At 37.9% G+C, this 23,235-nt stretch overlaps 1 pseudogene; it reads right to left on the reverse strand.

Moving 5' to 3' along the window:
* Nucleotides 1-23,235, reverse strand: part of LOC139859968 (fructose-bisphosphate aldolase 2, chloroplastic-like) — a 53,773-nt pseudogene that overhangs the window by 13,507 nt on the left and 17,031 nt on the right.

A 23,235-nucleotide genomic window follows, 5' to 3' on the forward strand; every position in this document is an offset into this window, starting at 1 on the left:
GGGATGAGAATACATGCAGGTTTTATAAATGATTTACAAAATAGACACAAGTACGTGAAACTACATTCTATGGTTGAATTATCGAAATCGAATATGCCCCTTTTTATTAAGTCTGGTAATCTAAGAATTAGGGAACAGACACCCTAATTGACGCGAATCCTAAAGATAGATCTATTGGGCCTAACAAACCCCATCCAAAGTACCGGATGCTTTAGTACTTCGAAATTTATATCATATCCGAAGGGTGTCCCGGAATGATGGGGATATTCTTATATATGCATCTTGTTAATGTCGGTTACCAGGTGTTCACCATATGAATGATTTTTATCTCTATGTATGGGATGTGTATTGAAATATGAAATCTTGTGGTCTATTGTTACGATTTGATATATATAGGTTAAACCTATAACTCACCAACATTTTTGTTGACGTTTAAAGCATGTTTATTCTCAGGTGAATATTAAGAGCTTCCGCTGTTGCATACTAAAATAAGGACAAGATTTGGAGTCCATGTTTGTATGATATTGTGTAAAAACTGCATTCAAGAAACTGATTTCAATGTAACATATTTGTATTGTAAACCATTATGTAATGGTCGTGTGTAAACAGGATATTTTAGATTATCATTATTTGATAATCTACGTAAAGCTTTTTAAACCTTTATTTATGAAATAAAGGTTATGGTTTGTTTTAAAAATGAATGCAGTCTTTGAAAAACGTCTCATATAGAGGTCAAAACCTCGCAACGAAATCAATTAATATGGAACGTTTTTAATCAATAAGAACGGGACATTTCAGTTGGTATCCGAGCGTTGGTCTTAGAGAACCAGAATTTTTCATTAGTGTGTCTTATCGAGTTTGTTAGGATGCATTAGTGAGTCTGGACTTCGACCGTGTTTACTTGAAAAATGATTGCTTAACAAATTTTGTTGGAAACTATATATTTTTAACATGTGAATATTATGTGATATATTAATCTCTTAACGCGTTTGATATTATGTGATAGATGTCTACCTCTAGAACAAGTCCCATTGACTCACCTAATAATAATGAAGAGTCAAATGTAAATTGGAATGATTCGTGGACTGATTCACAAGTTCCCGAAGAGGAACCGGAAGAAGAGTCGAAACCGGAAGAAGAATCGGAACCGGAAGAAGAATCGGAACCGGATGAAGAAATAGAACAGGTGGGGGAAATAATAAAACGGTTAAGTAAAAGAAAATCCTCAACCAACCGACCAAGGTTAATTATGGTCAATGGTGTTTCCGCCAAGGAAGCAAAATATTGGGAGGATTACCAATTCTCCGATGAATCGGATTCCGATGAGAATTCCGATGATGTTATAGAAATTACCCCAACTGAATTTAAAAAGGCAAAAGAAAATAATAAGGGAAAGGGCATAAAAATAGAGAAATCTAATTCCAACCCCGATGAACTTTATATGTATCGTCAACGCCCGAAGTCCTTAAGTTGTAACAATGACCCGGGAACCTCTAAACCACCAGGTTTTTCTAAACCAATGTGGATAACGACGGCTCGTATTAGGGGAAAATCATATATCCCTAGAAACTTGGCAAAACGAACCAAAACCGAAGAAGAAGAAACAAGCGAGTCGGAATAAGATAGTTGTATTCATGTGGTGTAATATATGTAATGTAGTGTGCTTATGCTTTATGATATATGTAAAAATTGCTTGTATTAATAAGTATTTTTTTTATGAATCTAACTCTTGTCTATTTTACAGTATAAAAATGCAAAATGGATAGACAACCCAATATTTTAAGAGACCTACCCGGAGACATGATTGATGAAATCTTGTCTAGAGTCGGTCAGAATTCCTCGGCACAACTATTTAAGGCGAGATCAGTTTGTAAGACATTCGAAGAACGTTCCAAGAATGTCTTGGTTTATAAGAGACTTTCGTTTGAAAGATGGGGGATATCACATTGGGAAACCCATAAGTTACGATGTGTTTACTTTGACGCATATATTGCGGGGAACCCAAATGCTATTTTACGCAACGGGTTAAGAAATTATTTTGACTCAATATATCCGAATATTGGACTTCGTGATTTAGAAAAAGCGGCTAACATGCAACATAAAGAAGCATGTTATGCTTACGGATTAGTAATGTTCGCTTCTCACCAAAGTGAGAACAAGAACATCGGGCTACAACTATTAAACAAAACGTTCTCACAAGTGACGGAGTCGGTAATTGGGGTAAGAAATGAGGTTTTTAGATTGTTACGGGACTGTTGGACATTACGTAACCCTCGTCCTTTTGACGACGTTACAACACGCTATCTTATCAACGGCCATAACGGTTATGTTGCACAAGACCAAGGATGGGAAGTAGTCCTAGTAAAACCAGAATGCATGACTTGTTTCTGGACGTATGAATTACGTGTCTTTATTGCCTTTGCTGAACGACTTGTGTACTAGCTAGAATTATCTTCACAACTATCTTGTATCAAAGTTATTGTGTGCTATATTTCATGCTTTATGTAAAATAAGCGGTATTGTAAGTTTGTAAAATATTGTATAAAAGTTTGAACGCGAAATATTATTATAATCAGTTTTTCATATAGAATTGTAGTAGTTGAATTGTATATTAGCTACTAAGTATGAACTTAACGGGTAGGTACTACCCGAATTTAAACTTATAAAACGCTAATATGAAGAAAAAGCTTTTATAAATGAGTTCATATTATGCTACGAAATACTATTAACTACTCTTAATATTCTGTATGATTAACTTGTTCCATTTAACTATTTTGAAGGAAATGGCACCGACTACTCGACACACCGTGAATATGAATGAAGAGGAATTCCGTACTTTTCTAGCTTCAAACATAGCCGCAGTACAGGCTGCGCTACATACCAACAATAACCTTGGATCTAGCAGTACAGGAAATCGTGTAGGATGCACCTACAAAGAATTCACTGCCTGCAAACCTTTGGAATTTGATGGAACCGAAGGACCGATCGGATTGAAACGGTGGACCGAGAAGGTTGAATCGGTGTTTGCCATAAGTAAGTGTACTGAAGAGGACAAAGTGAAGTACGCTACGCATACCTTCACAGGTTCTGCGTTAACATGGTGGAATACCTATCTAGAGCAAGTGGGACAAGACGATGCGTATGCACTACCGTGGTCAGCATTCAAGCACTTGATGAACGAGAAGTACCGTCCCAGAACCGAGGTCAATAAGCTCAAGACAGAACTTAGAGGGTTACGAACCCAAGGATTTGATATTACCACGTACGAAAGACGATTCACAGAATTGTGCCTATTGTGTCCGGGAGCATTCGAAGATGAGGAAGAGAAGATCGACGCGTTTGTGAAAGGATTACCGGAAAGAATCCAAGAAGATATAAGTTCACACGAGCCCGTCTCCATACAACAGGCATGTAGAATGGCTCACAAACTAGTGAACCAGATTGAAGAAAGAATTAAAGAACAGACTGCTGAAGAGGCCAATGTGAAGCAAGTCAAAAGAAAGTGGGAGGAAAACGGTGATAAGAATCACCAATACAACAACAACAGTAATTACAACAATAATCGCAACAATTATCCCAACAATCGCAACATCAATCGCAACTACAACAAACGGCCCAACAACAACAACCACAACAACAACAACAACAACAACAACAACAGCTACAACAATCATTCCAACAACAATAATAACCGCAACAACAACAACAATCAGAAGCAGCTATGCCAAAGGTGTGAAAAGTATCACTCGGGGTTCTGCACCAAATTTTGCAACAAGTGTAAAAGAAATGGTCATAGCGCGGCGAAGTGTGATGTCTACGGACCAGGGGTTAACAGAACGAAAGGAACAAATGGTGCCGGAACGAGTAATGGCGGAGCAAGTAGTGTCGGAGCAAGTTATGCCAATGTAGTTTGTTATAAATGTGGAAAACCGGGCCACATTATTAGAAATTGCCCGAACCAGGAGAACACGAATGGACAAGGCCGCGGAAGAGTTTTCAATATTAATGCGGCAGAGGCACAGGAAGACCCGGAGCTTGTTACGGGTACGTTTCTTATTGACAATAAATCTGCTTACGTTTTATTTGATTCGGGTGCGGATAGAAGCTATATGAGTAGAGATTTTTGTGCTAAATTAAGTTGTCCATTGACGCCTTTGGATAGTAAATTTTTACTCGAATTAGCAAATGGTAAATTAATTTCAGCAGATAATATATGTCGGAATCGAGAAATTAAACTGGTTAGCGAAACATTTAAGATTGATTTGATACCAGTAGAGTTAGGGAGTTTTGATGTGATAATCGGTATGGACTGGTTGAAAGAAGTGAAAGCAGAGATCGTTTGTTACAAAAATGCAATTCGCATTATACGAGAAAAAGGAAAACCCTTAATGGTGTACGGAGAAAAGGGCAACACGAAGCTACATCTTATTAGTAATTTGAAGGCACAAAAACTAATAAGAAAAGGTTGCTATGCTGTTCTAGCACACGTCGAGAAAGTACAAACTGAAGAAAAGAGCATCAATGATGTTCCCATCGCAAAAGAATTTCCCGATGTATTTCCGAAAGAATTACCGGGATTACCCCCACATCGATCCGTTGAATTTCAAATAGATCTTGTACCAGGAGCTGCACCAATAGCTCGTGCTCCTTACAGACTCGCACCCAGCGAGATGAAAGAACTACAAAGCCAATTACAAGAACTTTTAGAGTGTGGTTTCATTCGACCAAGCACATCACCGTGGGGAGCTCCTGTTTTGTTTGTCAAGAAGAAAGATGGTACATTCAGGTTGTGTATCGACTACCGAGAGTTGAACAAACTTACCATCAAGAACCGCTACCCACTACCGAGAATCGATGACTTATTTGATCAACTACAAGGCTCGTCTGTTTATTTAAAGATTGACTTACGTTCCGGGTATCATCAAATGCGGGTGAAAGAAGATGATATTCCAAAGACTGCTTTCAGAACACGTTACGGTCATTACGAGTTTATGGTCATGCCGTTTGGTTTAACTAATGCACCAGCTGTGTTCATGGACCTTATGAACCGAGTGTGTGGACCATACCTTGACAAGTTTGTCATTGTTTTCATTGATGACATACTTATTTACTCAAAGAATGACCAAGAACACGGTGAACATTTGAGAAAGGTGTTAGAAGTATTGAGGAAGGAAGAATTGTACGCTAAGTTTTCAAAGTGTGCATTTTGGTTGGAAGAAGTTCAATTCCTCGGTCACATAGTGAACAAAGAAGGTATTAAGGTGGATCCGGCAAAGATAGAAACTGTTGAAAAGTGGGAAACCCTGAAAACTCCAAAACACATACGCCAGTTTTTAGGACTAGCTGGTTACTACAGAAGGTTCATCCAAGACTTTTCCAGAATAGCAAAACCCTTGACTGCATTAACGCATAAAGGGAAGAAATTTGAATGGAATGATGAACAAGAGAAAGCGTTTCAGTTATTGAAGAAAAAGCTAACTACGGCACCTATATTGTCATTGCCTGAAGGGAATGATGATTTTGTGATTTATTGTGATGCATCAAAGCAAGGTCTCGGTTGTGTATTAATGCAACGAACGAAGGTGATTGCTTATGCATCTAGACAATTGAAGATTCACGAGCAAAATTATACGACGCATGATTTGGAATTAGGCGCGGTTGTTTTTGCATTAAAGACTTGGAGGCACTACTTATATGGGGTCAAAAGTATTATATATACTGACCACAAAAGTCTTCAACACATATTTAATCAGAAACAACTGAATATGAGGCAGCGTAGGTGGATTGAATTGTTGAATGATTACGACTTTGAGATTCGTTACCACACGGGGAAGGCAAATGTGGTAGCCGATGCCTTGAGCAGGAAGGACAGAGAACCCATTCGAGTAAAATCTATGAATATAATGATTCATAATAACCTTACTACTCAAATAAAGGAGGCGCAACAAGGAGTTTTAAAAGAGGGAAATTTAAAGGATGAAATACCCAAAGGATCGGAGAAGCATCTTAATATTTGGGAAGACGGAACCCGGTATAGGGCTGAAAGGATTTGGGTACCAAAATTTGGAGATATGAGAGAAATGGTACTTAGAGAAGCTCATAAAACCAGATACTCAATACATCCTGGAACGGGGAAGATGTACAAGGATCTCAAGAAACATTTTTGGTGGCCGGGTATGAAAGCCGATGTTGCTAAATACGTAGGAGAATGTTTGACGTGTTCTAAGGTCAAAGCTGAGCATCAGAAACCATCAGGTCTACTTCAACAACCCGAAATCCCGGAATGGAAATGGGAAAACATTACAATGGATTTCATCACTAAATTGCCAAGGACTGCAAGTGGTTTTGATACTATTTGGGTAATAGTTGATCGTCTCACCAAATCAGCACACTTCCTACCAATAAGAGAAGATGACAAGATGGAGAAGTTAGCACGACTGTATTTGAAGGAAGTCGTCTCCAGACATGGAATACCAATCTCTATTATCTCTGATAGGGATGGCAGATTTATTTCAAGATTCTGGCAGACATTACAGCAAGCATTAGGAACTCGTCTAGACATGAGTACTGCCTATCATCCACAAACTGATGGGCAGAGCGAAAGGACGATACAAACGCTTGAAGACATGCTACGAGCATGTGTTATTGATTTCAGAAACAGTTGGGATCGACATCTACCGTTAGCAGAATTTTCCTACAACAACAGCTACCATTCAAGCATTGAGATGGCGCCGTTTGAAGCACTTTATGGTAGAAAGTGCAGGTCTCCGATTTGTTGGAGTGAAGTGGGGGATAGACAGATTACGGGTCCGGAGATTATACAAGAAACTACCGAGAAGATCATCCAAATTCAACAACGGTTGAAAACCGCCCAAAGTCGACAAAAGAGCTACGCTGACATTAAAAGAAAAGATATAGAATTTGAAATTGGAGAGATGTTCATGCTTAAAGTTGCACCTTGGAAAGGCGTTGTTCGATTTGGTAAACGAGGGAAATTAAATCCAAGGTATATTGGACCATTCAAGATTATTGATCGTATCGGACCAGTAGCTTACCGACTAGAGTTACCTCAACAACTCGCGGCTGTACATAACACTTTCCACGTCTCGAATTTAAAGAAATGTTTTGCTAAAGAAGATCTCACTATTCCGTTAGATGAAATCTTAATCAACGAAAAACTTCAATTCATCGAAGAACCCGTCGAAATAATGGATCGTGAGGTTAAAAGACTTAAGCAAAACAAGATACCAATTGTTAAGGTTCGATGGAATGCTCGTAGAGGACCCGAGTTCACCTGGGAGCGTGAAGATCAGATGAAGAAGAAATACCCGCATCTATTTCCAGAAGATTCGTCAACACCTTCAACAACTTAAAATTTCGGGACGAAATTTATTTAACGTGTAGGTACTGTAGTGACCCGAACTTTTCCATGTTTATATATATTAATTGAGATTGATATTTACATGATTAAATGTTTCCAACATGTTAAGCAATCAAACTTGTTAAGACTTGATTAATTGAAATATGTTTCATATAGACAATTGACCACCCAAGTTGACCGGTGATTCACGAACGTTAAAACTTGTAAAAACTATATGATGACATATATATGGATATATATATATAGTTAACATGATACTATGATAAGTAAACATATCATTAAGTATATTAACAATGAACTACATATGTAAAAACAAGACTACTAACTTAATGATTTTTAAACGAGACATATATGTAACGATTATCGTTGTAAAGACATTTAATGTATATATATCATATTAAGAGATATTCATACATGATAATATCATGATAATATAATAATTTAAAATCTCATTTAATATTATAAACATTGGGTTAACAACATTTAACAAGACCGTTAACCTAAAGGTTTAAAAACAACACTTACATGTAACGACTAACGATGACTTAACGACTCAGTTAAAATGTATATACATGTAGTGTTTTAATATGTATTTATACACTTTTGAAAGACTTCAATACACTTATCAAAATACTTCTACTTAACAAAAATGCTTACAATTACATCCTCGTTCAGTTTCATCAACAATTCTACTCGTATGCACCCGTATTCGTACTCGTACAATACACAGCTTTTAGATGTATGTACTATTGGTATATACACTCCAATGATCAGCTCTTAGCAGCCCATGTGAGTTACCTAACACATGTGGGAACCATCATTTGGCAACTAGCATGAAATATCTCATAAAATTACAAAAATATGAGTAATCATTCATGACTTATTTACATGAAAACAAAATTACATATCCTTTATATCTAATCCATACACCAACGACCAAAAACACCTACAAACACTTTCATTCTTCAATTTTCTTCATCTAATTGATCTCTCTCAAGTTCTATCTTCAAGTTCTAAGTGTTCTTCATATATTCTACAAGTTCTAGTTACATAAAATCAAGAATACTTTCAAGTTTGCTAGCTCACTTCCAATCTTGTAAGGTGATCATCCAACCTCAAGAAATCTTTGTTTCTTACAGTAGATTATCATTCTAATACAAGGTAATAATCATATTCAAACTTTGGTTCAATTTCTATAACTATAACAATCTTATTTCAAGTGATGATCTTACTTGAACTTATTTTCGTGTCATGATTCTGCTTCAAGAACTTCGAGCCATCCAAGGATCCATTGAAGCTAGATCCATTTTTCTCTTTTCCAGTAGGTTTATCCAAGGAAATTAAGGTAGTAATGATGTTCATAACATCATTCGATTCATACGTATAAAGCTATCTTATTCGAAGGTTTAAACTTGTAATCACTAGAACATAGTTTAGTTAATTCTAAACTTGTTCGCAAACAAAAGTTAATCCTTCTAACTTGACTTTTAAAATCAACTAAAAACATGTTCTATATCTATATGATATGCTAACTTAATGATTTAAAACCTGAAAACACGAAAAACACCGTAAAACCGGATTTACGCCGTCGTAGTAACACCGCGGGCTGTTTTGGGTTAGTTAATTAAAAACTATGATAAACTTTGATTTAAAAGTTGTTATTCTGAGAAAATGATTTTTATTATGAACATGAAACTATATCCAAAAATTATGGTTAAACTCAAAGTGGAAGTATGTTTTCTAAAATGGTCATCTAGACGTCGTTCTTTCGACTGAAATGACTACCTTTACAAAAACGACTTGTAACTTATTTTTCCGACTATAAACCTATACTTTTTCTGTTTATATTCATAAAATAGAGTTCAATATGAAACCATAGCAATTTGATTCACTCAAAACGGATTTAAAATGAAGAAGTTATGGGTAAAACAAGATTGGATAATTTTTCTCATTTTAGCTACGTGAAAATTGGTAACAAATCTATTCCAACCATAACTTAATCAACTTGTATTGTATATTATGTAATCTTGAGATACCATAGACACGTATACAATGTTTCGACCTATCATGTCGACACATCTATATATATTTCGGAACAACCATAGACACTCTATATGTGAATGTTGGAGTTAGCTATACAGGGTTGAGGTTGATTCCAAAATATATATAGTTTGAGTTGTGATCAATACTGAGATACGTATACACTGGGTCGTGGATTGATTCAAGATAATATTTATCGATTTATTTCTGTACATCTAACTGTGGACAACTAGTTGTAGGTTACTAACGAGGACAGCTGACTTAAGAAACTTAAAACATCAAAATATATTAAAAGTGTTGTAAATATATTTTGAACATACTTTGATATATATGTATATATTGTTATAGGTTCGTGAATCAACCAGTGGCCAAGTCTTACTTCCCGACGAAGTAAAAATCTGTGAAAGTGAGTTATAGTCCCACTTTTAAAATCTAATATTTTTGGGATGAGAATACATGCAGATTTTATAAATGATTTACAAAATAGACACAAGTACGTGAAACTACATTCTATGGTTGAATTATCGAAATCGAATATGCCCCTTTTTATTAAGTCTGGTAATCTAAGAATTAGGGAACAGACACCCTAATTGACGCGAATCCTAAAGATAGATCTATTGGGCCTAACAAACCCCATCCAAAGTACCGGATGCTTTAGTACTTCGAAATTTATATCATATCCGAAGGGTGTCCCGGAATGATGGGGAAATTCTTATATATGCATCTTGTTAATGTCGGTTACCAGGTGTTCACCATATGAATGATTTTTATCTCTATGTATGGGATGTGTATTGAAATATGAAATCTTGTGGTCTATTGTTACGATTTGATATATATAGGTTAAACCTATAACTCACCAACATTTTTGTTGACGTTTAAAGCATGTTTATTCTCAGATGAATATTAAGAGCTTCCTCTGTTGCATACTAAAATAAGGACAAGATTTGGAGTCCATGTTTGTATGATATTGTGTAAAAACTGCATTCAAGAAACTGATTTCGATGTAACATATTTGTATTGTAAACCATTATGTAATGGTCGTGTGTAAACAGGATATTTTAGATTATCATTATTTGATAATCTACGTAAAGCTTTTTAAACCTTTATTTATGAAATAAAGGTTATGGTTTGTTTTAAAAATGAATGCAGTCTTTGAAAAACATCTCATATAGAGGTCAAAACCTCGCAACGAAATCAATTAATATGGAACATTTTTAATCAATAAGAACGGGACATTTCAATCATCATCATGATGTCGTCACAGAAAATATTCATCATCATCATCGTCTTCTCGTTTCTTCATCATCCATCATCATATACGATCCCTTATCATCATCATCGTTTAACAGTAGCAAAGACACATATAAGTTGTGCAGTCCGATCGTAAATCGAAACAGTAACACTCACCGAAAACCACGATCATCATCATAACTTGCATCATCATTCTTCACTATCATCATCGAGCATCAGTATCTATATCGTGATCATTATCATCTTCATCATTACATCATAACCATCACGATCATCCATCATCCTCATCATGTTATCGACCTCCATCACCTCGTCTTCTTCTTCGTCGTTAGTTTCCCACAAAAACAATAGAAGCTGCAGTTGAAAGAATGTAACAACCCAAACCGTAACCGACCAAACACGACGAAATTTCAAACAAAAAAAAAAAATTTCTGGTGCAGGCCATCTGCGCGGCGCGCCAGGTGGCCGCGCGGCACGCCAAACCACCTGGACAGCCCGCTGTCCCCGGAAGTCAATTTAACGAAAATGTTTGACTAGTTCTCGACATTTTTAGCCAAAACGCTTTTAACCATACATTCATATATGTAAAACTAGCACATAACTAAGGTATGAACAAGTTTTACAAGGTGGGGCCCACACGTGCCCAAAACGCCACTAAGTTTAAAATACAATGTTTAATACAAATTAGAGTTTCGACCACAAAAAGTTTAATTTCCAAACGACACAACGAGCATGGTGTTTGGGGTTAAACTACCCAAGTCTCGGTCAAACTCCAAGCCAAAACCAAAAGCGCTTCTTAATCATCGAAGCGGGAAAACTCAATCCAAGGTAATGCCCTTACCCTTATCCACACACGAACCTATAAAAAGGTAAACAACGAGAGGGTAAGCAAAGCTTAGTGAGCACAATAATTATACATACACATATATAATCTACTTACTTGCATCACTTACACAACATCATACTCGGTTCAACAATTCGACAATCATGCACAATATTATGCATATACCATAAACCGCAAATCCACAAGTAGCTAATAATACAAAAGCATACGATTCATAAATAAATACTTTCAATACATAACTCACGCAACCTTGGTTAACCAATTCGAACAAGGGAAACGGTACATACAAGACCGTTGGAGTTCATAACATCCGTTAGTGCTACTTAATCAACGCGTAGTCACTAATCCCCCGGGTGATGTCTTAAACAACGCGACTCACTCACCCTTTACAATGTGGCGTCTTAAACAACGCGACGATTCCACATGCCATTCAATACGATGGATGGTGTCTTAAACAACGCGACATCCCCTCCATTACATTGTGGTGTCTTAAACAACACGACATCCACTTCTTTACCATGTGGTGTCTTAAACAACGCGACAATGCCACATTCATACGACACAAATAAATACATTATATACACATACGCATAATTATTCCACTCACCTTATGCCTTCGGTGATTATTAAACCAAGCTTGAGTTCCGAGGTAACGTACCTATTTTCACAAGCATATAATCAATCAACTTGGTCTAATCTTACAACCCACACCCTCCTAGGTCATCTTGACCCATTTGGACACTTAACCCTAAATTGGGTCATTTTCACCAAAAACCCTAACGCTTGGCACTCAAGGCCTTCCTACACATTAGATTACTAGGTTTTATCACAAAACACAACCATTTACCAACCTTGGTCCAATTTTGACCCATTTGACTCAATAAAAGTCAATACACCCATTTTGGGTCATTTATACCCAAATCACACCCATTTACTCTTCCTTAAGGTGTTCTAACAAATTATTAGCCAATTAGGGTTTCATGACAACAATTAATACTTTTAAAACCCTAGCTAACCCATTATTGAGCCTACATGACCCAATTTACCCAAGAACACCCAATTTACCCAAAAATGGGTCTTAATGTTCATCTTCACACAAACCCTAACCCATACACGAAATCAAAACAAGAATTGAAAGTTAAGGCATACCACAATTATCAAAATGTAACGAATGACGAGATGAACAACTTTAGAACTTGGACTTTAGCAAGAAACCCTCTTCTTCCTCTTCAAAGTGAGCTTTCCCTCTCTAAAACTCACTCTCTCACTAAAATAAATTGGGAGGTGATAAGGTTGGTGAACAAGGGAGTAAATGAGCTCCCAAACTACTGAACCAAGCATTAAACTCGGCCTTGATGTGAATTTACCAAAATACCCACGTTTAAATTTAAATAAAAACAAGGAATAGCTGGCAGCCGCGTTGCGCGGCGCGCGCCTCATCTGCGCGGCGCGCAGACGCCAGTTCAGCAATGATTTCCCCTTTTAAATGTATGAAACATGAACTCCACAACTCTAGTCATATAATTACACATACAAACATTATGTACAATAATTACACGGGTCTTACAACTCTCCCCCACTTATTCGGATTGCGTCCTCGCAATCCATGCCGCATGACAAGCGGGAAGATAAACCAACACAAACTCGTCAGGTTCCCAAGTGAACTCGGAACCCTTATTCCGTCGCCATTGAACTTTGTAGGTCCTAACCTCCTTATGTCTCAATCGTTTGACCTTCTCATCAAGTATGGCAATCGGCTCTTCAATATACTCCAACTTATTGTTTAGTTCGATCTCATCTAAAGGCATCCATGAGGAATCATCCGCAAGGCACTTACGGAGGTGAGAAACATGAAACGTGTTATGGATCCCCGCAAGCTCTTCGGGCAATTCCAATCGATATGCAACTTCACCAATACGAGCTAAAACTTTAAACGGTCCAATAAACCGAGGACCTAACTTTCCCCGTTTTCGAAATCGAATAATACCCTTCCATGGCGAAACCTTAAGCATAACCATGTCGCCCTCTTGGAATTCGATCGTTCGTCTACGTTTATCGGCATACGACTTTTGCCTATCTTGAGCCTTCTTCAAATGCTCCCGAATAATATCAATCTTGTTATTCGTCTCTAAAACCAAATCGGTACTTCCGATTTCTCTTTGACCCACTTCTCCCCAACAAATGGGAGTTCGACACCTTCGGCCATAAAGCATCTCGTAAGGTGGCATCCCGATACTAGTATGAAAACTATTATTGTATGAGAATTCCACCAAAGGTAAATGCTCATCCCAACTACCACCAAAATCAATGATGCACGCCCGTAGCATATCTTCCAAAGTTTGATTCGTACGCTCGGTTTGACCGTCCGTTTGAGGATGATACGCCGTGCTCAACTTTAATTGTGTACCCATATCTTCATGAAACTTTTCCCAAAATCGAGATGTAAAACGGGTATCTCGATCCGAAATAATAGATATAGGAACGCCATGCCGCGAGACCACTTCCTTGATAAACAACTTAGCCAAGGCCTCCGACGATATTGCTTCTTTAATGGGAAGAAACAAAGCACTTTTCGTCAATCGATCCACTATAACCCAAATCGAATCGTACTGAGTTCTCGCCGTCTTAGGTAATTTAGTGATGAAGTCCATGGTAATGTGCTCCCATTTCCATTTCGGGATCTCTAACGGTTGCAACTTACCATACGGCTTTTGTGTTCGGCTTTAACTTGCAAACAAGTAACACATCGTTCAACGTATTTTACAACATCGCGTTTCATGCCCGGCCACCAATAATCTTTCTTCAAGTCATGATACATTTTCGTCGCGCCCGGATGAATGGAATATTTCGACTTATGTGCTTCATCGAGTAGCACCCGTCGGTAATCACCCGTCTTAGGCACCCACACCCTTCCTTGAAAGGACAACAAACCCCGCGGACCCATAGTAATAAACTCCGATTGGCCCACAATTCGTTCCGTGTGCTTATCGTGAACATAAGCCTCTATTTGGTCTTCACCCATCTTTTCAAGAAAGTCGTTAGTGATAATCAAACGTAACGATGTTATACGTATCGCCGGATGTTGAGTCTTTCGACTTAACGCATCCGCGACCACATTCGCCTTACCCGGATGGTAAAGTATCTCACAATCATAATCTTTCACCACATCCATCCATCTACGTTGACGATAATTCAAATCCCTTTGGGTAAAAAGGTGTTTCAAATTCTTATGATCCGAATATATCGTACACTTGACACCATACAAGTAGTGGCGCCAAATTTTCAACGCATGCACAACCGCCGCCATTTCAAGATCATGAGTCGGGTACCTCGTTTCGTGTTCCTTTAATTGCCGAGAGGCATAAGCAATGACTTTACCCCTTTGCATAAGAACGCACCCGAGCCCATTTAAGGAAGCATCACAATAAACCACCATGTCTTCGACGCCTTCCGGTAACACTAACACCGGAGCTTGACACAACTTCTCTTTCAATAATCGAAAAGCAATTTCTTGCTCGTTTTCCCAATTGAACTTAGCACTCTTCCTCGTCAACTTTGTTAATGGAGAAGCAATCTTAGAAAAGTCTTGGATAAACCGACGATAATAACCGACCAATCCGAGAAAACTTCGGATCTCCGTGGGCGTAGTCGGTCGTCCCCAACTCTTCACCGTCTCAATCTTCCCCGGATCCACTTGGATACCGCTTTCGTTCACAATGTGACCAAGGAATTGAACTTCCCTTAGCCAAAATTCACATTTAGAGAACTTTGCATACAACTTCTCTTTTCTTAGCGTCTTCAAAACTTCACGCAAGTGACGTTCATGTTCGTGCATACTTTTCGAGTAGACTAGTATGTCGTCAATGAACACAATAACCGACTTGTCCAACATAGGTTGGCACACCCGGTTCATAAGATCCATGAATGCCGCCGGTGCATTCGTAAGACCGAAGGGCATAACTACAAATTCATAATGCCCGTAACGCGTTCGGAAAGCCGTTTTCTCAATATCTTCCTCACGGACCCGCATTTGGTGATAGCCGGACCGTAGGTCGATCTTAGAGAAATACGTTGCGCCTTGAAGTTGATCAAACAAATCGTCGATCCTAGGTAGTGGATAACGATTCTTGATCGTCACTTTATTCAACTCACGGTAATCAATGCACATACGCATACTACCGTCTTTCTTCTTCACAAATAAGACCGGAGCGCCCCATGGCGAAGCACTCGGTCGGATAAAACCCTTCTCGAGCAATTCTTGAATTTGATTCAATAACTCTTGCATCTCCGTTGGTGCTAAACGATAAGGAGTTTTAGCAATGGGGGTAGCCCCCGGAACCAACTCGATGCGAAATTCGACTTGTCTTTCCGCCGGGACACCCGGTAACTCATCCGGAAAGACATCCTCAAACTCATTAACTACCGGAATTTCACGAATTGGTGGTGGCTCATTACGAGTGTCGACAACATGAGCAAGGAAAGCCATACCACCGGTAACAACGTGACGTCGTGCCCGAGCAAAAGTGCATATCGGCACCGATCTCCTTCGTTTGTCACCATGAATAATCATCTCTCCCCCACTTGGGGTCTTTACACGAATAAACTTGTCGTGGCATGCAATATCGGCTCTATAACGATCGAGCCAATCCATACCAACGACAACATCAAAATCACCCAAAGTCATCGGAATAAGATCAATTTCGAAACTTTCGGCGCCAAACACAACATTGCAATTTTTACACACATCAACCACTAGCGCCGTCTTGCCATCCGCTATTTCAACTTCTACCGGACGACTCAACTTTACTAGCGGTTTATTTAACTTAGGCACAAATCTTGGAGATACGAAAGACAAATTAGCACCACTATCAAAAAGTATCCGAGCCGGATTAGAATTAACCATGAAAGTACCTGAAACGACTTCATTGGATTGTTTAGCTTCTTCATTAGACATCAAGTAGTTACGACCCCTAGCCGTACCCTCCGCCTTCTCTATCCGCTTAGCATTATCATTACGCAACTCGGGACACTCGGGCCGTTTGTGCCCTTCTTTATCGCAATTGAAACAAGTAAACTTGGGTGTAGTAGAGGGATTGGTGCAATCACGGGCCATATGTCCCTTTCGCCCACAATTATGGCAAGTATAACGAAACTCTCCCGGCGCACTCTTCTTGACACTTCCGACACTCTCGGTTGCACCCTTCTTTGAAAAGTTTGACTTCTTGCTTGAAAAATTTGAATGACTAGAACCTTCAAACTTTCTCTTCCTCAACACAATCGCTTCAAACCCTTTCGCCATATTAAACAACTCATCGAAGCTCTTCACCACATTTACGCTAATCTTTTCTTGATAACTATCATTCAAGGTTCGATAGAAATCTTCTTTCAACATTTTATCATTCCCGACATACTCCGGGCAAAATTGCGTCTTGGACAAGAACACGGATTTGAGAGTGTTCAAGTCCATCGACCCTTGCCTCAAGGTACGTAGCTCGTCCTTAAGTCTTGTAAGATCGGCCGAAGTTCGGTACTCATCGAAGAACTCCGCTTTAAATTCCTCCCAAGTGAAGTCCATACATTGTTCTTCACCATAGAGTTGGATCTTAGCATCCCACCACAATTTCGCGTCACCCCTTAACATGCTACAACCATACCTAGTCTTCTTGTCGGGTGGACACTCACAAGTACGGAAGGCCCCCTCCATATCGGAGATGAATCGGGCACTCTTGAGTGGGTCCCGATCGCCCTCAAAAGTAGGAGGTTGAGCATCCCTAAAGTTCTTGAAGAAAAAGTCACGCCTTCCCCCATTTTCTTCTTGAAGAGCAATCTTAATTTGCTCCTTAACCAAAGTGACGACTTGTTCGTCAATCGTCTCGAGAAACATCTTCTTAACATCTTCGCGAAACTCCGCCTTTTGGCGTTGAAAGATGGCCTCAACCTTGGCCGTGAACTCGGGGTCCTCGCTCGTGCCCCCAATATCGGTGTCGTGTCCGTTTCTCATCTTCATTCTATAAAACGGAAAAGATTAAACAACGAAACTAAAGACATGACACATATATACATATACACCATACCACTCCATCTCGCTCGACAATCGTCGTACATCGCTTGTTTGACACGATTTGCACCCGTAGTAAGGGTAGCTAATCATTACTACGCGAGCTCGTCGTGTTAACTCGCTAGTACAACGTTCATTTCGCTCGATGATTGCTATACAACACAAACAATAACGCATGATTAGTTCATATAAACCTATGCGCTAACCAAGACCCGGTCCGACCCAAAGTCCTACAAGTCCGCACAATGCACACACAAAAGTCTAAGTCTAGGCGCCTATCTCAAGTCACCTAAATCCCTTAGACCATGCTCTGATACCACTTGTAACAACCCAAACCGTAACCGACCAAACACGACGAAATTTCAAACAAAAAAAAAAATTTCTGGTGCAGGCCATCTGCGCGGCGCGCCAGGTGGCCGCGCGGCGCGCCAAACCACCTGGACAGCCCGCTGTCCCCGGAAGTCAATTTAACGAAAATGTTTGACTAGTTCTCGACATTTTTAGCCAAAACGCTTTTAACCATACATTCATATATGTAAAACTAGCACATAACTAAGGTATGAACAAGTTTTACAAGGTGGGGCCCACACGTGCCCAAAACGCCACTAAGTTTAAAATACAATGTTTAATACAAATTAGAGTTTCGACCACAAAAAGTTTAATTGCCAAACGACACAACGAGCATGGTGTTTGGGGTTAAACTACCCAAGTCTCGGTCAAACTCCAAGCCAAAACCAAAAGCGCTTCTTAATCATCGAAGCGGGAAAACTCAATCCAAGGTAATGCCCTTACCCTTATCCACACACGAACCTATAAAAAGGTAAACAACGAGAGGGTAAGCAAAGCTTAGTGAGCACAATAATTATACATACACATATATAATCTACTTACTTGCATCACTTACACAACATCATACTCGGTTCAACAATTCGACAATCATGCACAATATTATGCATATACCATAAACCGCAAATCCACAAGTAGCTAATAATACAAAAGCATACGATTCATAAATAAATACTTTCAATACATAACTCACGCAACCTTGGTTAACCAATTCGAACAAGGGAAACGGTACATACAAGACCGTTGGAGTTCATAACATCCGTTAGTGCTACTTAATCAACGCGTAGTCACTAATCCCCCGGGTGATGTCTTAAACAACGCGACTCACTCACCCTTTACAATGTGGCGTCTTAAACAACGCGACGATTCCACATGCCATTCAATACGATGGATGGTGTCTTAAACAACGCGACATCCCCTCCATTACATTGTGGTGTCTTAAACAACGCGACATCCACTTCTTTACCATGTGGTGTCTTAAACAACGCGACAATGCCACATTCATACGACACAAATAAATACATTATATACATATACGCATAATTATTCCACTCACCTTATGCCTTCGGTGATTATTAAACCAAGCTTGAGTTCCGAGGTAACGTACCTATTTTCACAAGCATATAATCAATCAACTTGGTCTAATCTTACAACCCACACCCTCCTAGGTCATCTTGACCCATTTGGACACTTAACCCTAAATTGGGTCATTTTCACCAAAAACCCTAACGCTTGGCACTCAAGGCCTTCCTACACATTAGATTACTAGGTTTTATCACAAAACACAACCATTTACCAACCTTGGTCCAATTTTGACCCATTTGACTCAATAAAAGTCAATACACCCATTTTGGGTCATTTATACCCAAATCACACCCATTTACTCTTCCTTAAGGTGTTCTAACAAATTATTAGCCAATTAGGGTTTCATGACAACAATTAATACTTTTAAAACCCTAGCTAACCCATTATTGAGCCTACATGACCCAATTTACCCAAGAACACCCAATTTACCCAAAAATGGGTCTTAATGTTCATCTTCACACAAACCCTAACCCATACACGAAATCAAAACAAGAATTGAAAGTTAAGGCATACCACAACTATCAAAATGTAACGAATGACGAGATGAACAACTTTAGAACTTGGACTTTAGCAAGAAACCCTCTTCTTCCTCTTCAAAGTGAGCTTTCCCTCTCTAAAACTCACTCTCTCACTAAAATAAATTGGGAGGTGATAAGGTTGGTGAACAAGGGAGTAAATGAGCTCCCAAACTACTGAACCAAGCATTAAACTCGGCCTTGATGTGAATTTACCAAAATACCCACGTTTAAATTTAAATAAAAACAAGGAATAGCTGGCAGCCGCGTTGCGCGGCGCGCGCCTCATCTGCGCGGCGCGCAGACCCCAGTTCAGCAATGATTTCCCCTTTTAAATGTATGAAACATGAACTCCACAACTCTAGTCATATAATTACACATACAAACATTATGTACAATAATTACACGGGTCTTACAAAGAAAAAGGAATATATAGCAGCCACTGTTTAGGTGATGGTGGTTGTGGGTGGTTCACGGAGGTTGTAGGGGTGATGAGGTGGTGGAGCTTCGGTTGGTGATGGTTTTGGTCTCGACAGAAAAACAGCTCGACAAGTGGTGATTGGTGATGTTTTGTGGTGTTCTTAAGGTGGTGAGGTGATAGAAGGTGGTAACCGATCATGAGGGCTAAGGTGGTGGTGATTCACGATGGAATTAGAAGAGAGAGGATGAGAGAGAGATAGAGGTGGACGGTTGTCTAGTGATGGCGGATTTCGACGGTGGTGGTTGTTCTTGGTGGATGATGGTGGCCGATAGTAGAGGCTAGGGTGGTGTAGGGTGGCGGTGAATGTTGTGGTTTATCAAAGTAACTAAGGTGATTGTGGTTTGCAATGTAATTCGAGTATATGTATAAATATATATCCTATGTCTATATTACCTATATGTATATATAAATATAACTAAGATATGTTTAGTGGATGGCAATCAAAAAAGAACACAGTACCCAAATAGTAAAACAGTAAAGCAGCCTTTTAAATGTCATTTAGCTACCGACACTTTTCCATCACAATGCTATATCGTGGTCCGTTGCTAGACAGTTAACATATAAAAGTGCTCCTAAAAATCCCGAATTTTTAGTTTAATTATATTTTATTATTTCACCCATTAACTGTTTGAAACCTGATCAAAAAGGTTCGATAATTGTTTATTTTCTGTTCCAATTTATATATACGGAGTACTAATATTTAAACTTAAAAATGTAAAAATATTTTTAACAAATCTAAAATCTTCGTAATCGATTTACACTTCAACTTTTATTTTAATATTTTATGAACATGTATTATATCTATATTAAAACTAATAAAACGTCAACCGAGTGTCACTGACGTTTACTAATTAGGCTCGAAATCAATATATTCTCTTTCTATATGCAAACACTTTTAAATAGCAAGTTTTAACTATTAAAATAAATATATTATATATATTTTTAAACAATTAGATTTACTATAATTTTATATATTTACAAGAAATATTTATATATACATATATATACATATCTATATATTTATAATAGTAGTTTTCATTACATTGCATATTGTTTTACATATTTATTTCCTAAAATTAAATCATATATTATATCAAATAATATTTCAAATTATTATTATATATATATTTAAATATATATGTATCTATTTACAAATAGTTGTTCGTGAATCGTAGGGAACAGTCGAAGGTCAATTGAATATATGAAACAGTTCAAGATTTTGAGACTCAACCTAACAGACTTTGTTTATCGTGTCGAAACTACGTAAAGATTAAAGTTTAAATTTGATCGGAAATTTCCGGGTCATCACAGAAGGACCGCAAGGAATGCTTACAACAGTACGCCTAGACAATAACATAGAAAAAACATTTACTAAATGTCATTTTATATTATTCAAAAATAACCCTAATTATGATTTATGATTTATGATATGATATGTATATCTTACCACTTGGAAAAACGAGCTCTTTGAGTGTAGTACTCAGCTGATCTAGAAGCTAACCCATCTAACCCTTGGCACCAAGATTCATTGTTAGATCCTGGAAGTGGCACTAAACCCTGTAAAACATGATTAAATTTGTAAGAACAAAATTAAACATTTACTTACCATAGTTGTAAGAATATATATTAAATCTACCTTGTCAACTTTGATACCGGGTACAATGTTCTGTTCACGCAAGTAGTCAACCATCTTTTTTCCATCTGTAGTTGACTGGTAAAGGGTCTCCTCGAATAGGGTCGAACCAGAGATTTACTGACCCAATCCAGGCATGGTTATAAGAAGTTGTCGATAAGCTTGTCTGTTAGGTTCGGTGTTGTCTAATCCGCAGAGCCGTCTCAACAATTCGAAGGCCCAAGGCGAAAATAAAAATGGGCCCTTGTACACGGAAATCCCATAAACATGAGTAAAGATGTGTGGGCTTGAGAACTCGACTTGAAAAGAGGGGAAAAAAAGAGGCCCTAAAATTATATAGATTAATACTCATAAGTTAACTTACTATTTTTTTTAATTAAATTTGTTGAACACATTATTTTTATTTACTTAACTATATATATATGGGCAGGATCAATGGTGAAGTAACCAATTGGGGGGAAACGGGGGGAAGCAAAAAAAATTTTCGTTTTTTGAAAAAACTTTGTTCACGAACATTATAGATTGGATAAAAATATGAATATTTAGAAAAGACACTTCGTGATGAATGTTATTATGTTGGCGGGAAAACGATCGACAAAAATAATATTCAAGTTAATATTGTTCGTGAAGAATGTTAACGTTTTTTTTTAATGTTTTGTGAAGTAAAATTTAGCCCGATTTAGAGTTTAGGGTTTAGGGTTTAGGGTTTGGTGTTTTGGGTTTATTCCATAAACCCAAAATACCAAACCCTAAACCCTAAACTCTAAACCGTTCGTGTTAAAAACTCAATCTAAATCCTAAATCTAAACCCTAAATCTAAACCCTAAATCTAAATCTAAACCCTAAATTTCTAAACCCTAATATCTAAACCCTATAAACCCTAATATCTAAACCCTAATATCTAAAACTTCAACATACGCTCGAAAAACACGATAATTGTTATATATTACTTCTTCGAGCGTTTTTCCGCCAAAATAAAAACATTTATCACAAAGTGTCTTTATTAAATGTTAATATTTTCATCCAATCTATAATGTTCGTAAACAAAGTTTTTTCAAAAAACGAAAAAAAATTTGCTTCCCCCCGCTTCCCCCTGATTGGTTACTTCCCTCTTGATCCTACCACTATATATATATATATATATATATATATATATAATAATAATAATAATAATAATAATAATTTATTAAAATTAAATGACTCATTTTCATTTGGTGAAATCCAATAGAAGAATGAAAGAAACAATATAGCTCAGTTGGTAGAGCGCCGCTCTTGCAATTGGGTCGTTGCGATTAAGGGTTGGATGTCTAATTGGGGTATTTTAGTGATAGGTTCTATAGGAACTGGACGATCTTATTTGGTCATACCTAGCGCAAAACTCCTACCTTCCTTTCATTATGGTATTTCTGAACAAGGTCTATATATATATATATATATATATATATATATATATATATATATATATATATATATATATATATCCCACTGAACTCCTACACACAAAAAGGGTGAATATCCGCTCCAAAAGAAAAAAACAAGCCACCTACCAATACAATAAACATGATCTACTGACAAATTGCACACCCCGAGGACAACAAGTC

Source organism: Rutidosis leptorrhynchoides, chromosome 7, assembly GCF_046630445.1.
Source record: "Rutidosis leptorrhynchoides isolate AG116_Rl617_1_P2 chromosome 7, CSIRO_AGI_Rlap_v1, whole genome shotgun sequence".
Classification (NCBI taxonomy): domain Eukaryota; kingdom Viridiplantae; phylum Streptophyta; class Magnoliopsida; order Asterales; family Asteraceae; genus Rutidosis; species Rutidosis leptorrhynchoides.